Source organism: Coenobita brevimanus, chromosome 31 (assembly GCF_032717465.1).
Source record: "Coenobita brevimanus isolate Jiangsu-jjx chromosome 31, ASM3271746v2, whole genome shotgun sequence".
NCBI classification, from domain to species: Eukaryota; Metazoa; Arthropoda; class Malacostraca; order Decapoda; family Coenobitidae; genus Coenobita; species Coenobita brevimanus.
In genome coordinates, this window is record NC_136984.1 from 25,554,275 (window position 1) to 25,557,740 (window position 3,466).

The following is a 3,466-nucleotide window of genomic DNA, read 5'->3' on the forward strand; positions in this document are numbered from 1 at the left end:
TGGGAAAAATAAAATCCTTGTGTGTTTTACAAACCTCTTCTGAATTCGATATAATTGCCTAAAGACTCTACTGTAACCAAAGTCAGAGAGCGAGCGAGCGAGCGAAAGAGAGAGAGAGAGAGAGAGAGAGAGAGAGAGAGAGAGAGAGAGAGACAGACAGACAGACAGACAGACATGCACGCAAGCAGTGTGTGTGTGTGTGTGTGTGTGTGTGTGTGTGTGTGTGTGTCTGTGTCTGTGTGTGTGTGTGTCTGTGTGTGTGTGTGTGTGTGTGTGTGTGAGAGAGAGAGAGAGAGAGAGAGAGAGAGAGAGAGAGAGAGAGAAATGCACTGGAAATTACACGAAACATTAGGGAAACAAAGACACCTGAACCGGACATATTCCAGTTTTTATGACATTCAGTATTTTTACATTCTAATTTTGATACAACTAATTATTTTGAAAATTGGCAAAAGAGGCACAATTTGAAGACAAGAAATCATCATCATCATCATCATCATCATCATATTCAGCAGCAGCAGCAGCAGCATTATCACCATCATCATCACCATTATCATCCTAATCATCATCTTCATCTTCTCCGTTATCATCATCATCATCATCATCATCATTATCACTTTGTTTCTTCTATCACACATCAGGTAGGGATGATCCAGGAGGAAGAAAAAGGAAAAGAAAAGAACGATGAAAGCTCACACAAGATCATCACCATCATCGTCACCATCCTTCCTGTGTTATCTCTGTCATAAATGAGGTACGTATGATCCACTAGGAAAGTAAATAAAAAGAAAAATACGAAGAACGCCTATCAACTACACGGGGGTCATAGAGGCAAATAATTCACTTAATGGAAGTCCTAATCTTCCTCACAAAATCGACGCAACAATTGAAGTCACATCCAAGTCCCTAAAAACACTGACAGAATGAACACTGTCAAGGGGAAACAAACATTATGCAAGAATCTGACCAGCCAAAGAAGCAAACTCAGGTTGGTCCAGTTTCAGTCTAGATGTGCTAACCAATACACACCCGGCTGCCCTAAACTAGAGACAGAAAGGCAGGGTAATCCATATATAACGCTCCATTTCCACTCCGTCGGGTGATTTCTCGTGTGTTGTGGGGACGGCTCAGTGTTATCTTTACCTACCCTGCATCATTTATTCATTTCCTAATCCCACTGCCACAACCACGCCCTCACCAGCCGACTGAGCCGTCCTCGCAACACACAAGATACTGCCACGTGAGTTTTTAGTGAAGCGCTATTTATGGGCCACCCTGTACACAGAAAGTGGACGAGAGAGAGAGAGAGAGAGAGAGAGAGAGAGAGAGAGAGAGAGAGAGAGAGAGAGAGAGAGAGAGGTCACAACACCATTTAGAAGGCATAATTTGTGGGAGAGTTAGGTTAGGTTATTTTAGGTTTGGTTAGTTTTGGTTAAGTTAGGAGTTTCAGTTGGGTTGTTAGGACATTTTGGGCTTGGTTAAGTTAAGAAAGTTAGCTGAGGTCTGGTTAGGTTGGGATAGTTTCTGTTAGGTTAGGTTAGGCTATTTTAGGCTTGGTCAGGTTAATTTTAGACAGGTCAGGATAGGTTAGGTCAGGTCAGGTTATTCTGGTTAGATGAAGCATCGTGCCAGGTCCTCCCTCTACCGTGTCTTATGCGTACTGATACAAAGGGATCACTGAGCACTGGCGAGTCCTGAGAACATGACGTCTATATCAAATAAATCTTACATTCAGCATTCTATACCTGTAGCCATTTGACCATAACATTCCCAAGGACATTCACGGCCTTATCCTTAACACATGAGAGAGGATGCGCCTTTTTCGTTTTTTTCTTGCCATTTTCGGAAGAGTTTATTTAGTTTCAGGTGACTTTTTGACCAGCAAAACCTAAATATAACCTCAATGAAGAGCTCCAGTATGAGAAATCCATAGGAATGTAATAAGTGTCTTGTAGGAGGAAGAATAGAACCAAAAATAAGTCACTAGGTTCTGAAGGGTTATAACTGCATGCGGAGACTCAAACAAATCCTCAGTCATTGACAGCTATTATGGAACACTGTAACTCCTAGATGCTGTAAACCTGCACTGCACATTACAGACTGCATTCAGCAACAACACAGAATGGTTAGACCCTGTATCGTTAATGTATGCATTTTGTCCAAAACATGACCACAGTGTCATCATCAGTTTGGGTAAAACAGTACGAGTCATGGCTCCTATGCATTTAGATCCTATCATTTACACACACACACACACACACACGCTCGAGTGAGCGTGTGCAATCTCACTAATTTTTATAAGAGCTTAAGTCAGTGAGGGAAATAATACGCACATGAGCATTGCAATAAGATTATATTTGATAAAGCACATAGAGACCCTCCAAGCAAAACAACAGAAGAATGCAGCAGCCACACACACAAATTCAAGGTGATCATCAACAGACCATTATGTTTTACCTTATCTGTGTCCTTGACCAGAAATTTATCATAGATTTGGTTCATCTTTTTCCTTCAATGTAATTTCAGATCTTTTTATTTGGTTCCTGTTAACATCTAAGCAATTTTGTTAACGTTGGAGAAAACATTCCTAGTGAAGGGATTGTATTCAGTCTTCTTAGCCTCTTCCCAATCTTATTTCTCTCCTTAGGATGAAGAATATTGTATAAAAGTAGCGAAGATACGTTTAGAAATATGGAACGCCATTAGAATGAGGGTCGTGATTAGGTACTTCTGGCTGGGAAGTAACACGGAGGAGCCGATGAAGAAATTAACAGATTTGCGTAGTGTGTGCAGGGGATTCTTCATCCTTATCCTCATCGTCATCATATATCTTATTATTATTATTATTATTATTATTATTATTATTACTATTGAACCTCCCTTCTATCCTACATTTCAGTTGACAAATGTACAATAAATTCTGGCAAATCGTCATCATCACTATCACCCTAACTCCTTTCTTTCGTCGAAATGAAAGGGTGAGTTAGGATCTAATAATAAGCAAAGAGGAGGCACGGGAGTAGGAAAATTACTTAAAATATTCTTCTAGAGAAGCAAACAAGAAAAAAAAAAGTTGGTTATAATATCAAAGAATAATTGTGTATACTGACAACTATCCTAATATCTCACCCACTTCACAAATGATGTCATCCATATTTCCTCTTGCTCTCTCCACATGATTTTATATCCATTTCGGAGAGACTGTTCAAACGGAAGGAGAGTTAGAGCCTATCATTCTCTAACTCCTTCCTTAAGACACGTCCTTCCCAAATTAAGTAAAATCGCCTGGAGGTGTCAAGAATAAAATATGACGTAGTGGTAGTGAAGGGGAAGGGGTGGATGTGCAGGGGACTATGCTGAATCCAGTCTGTCTTCCAGGGAGAGAGAATTTTCAACACCCTGTGTCCGGACGTACTGTGTGTGTGTGTGTGTGTGTGTGTGTGTGTGTGTGTGTGTGTATCCTTGC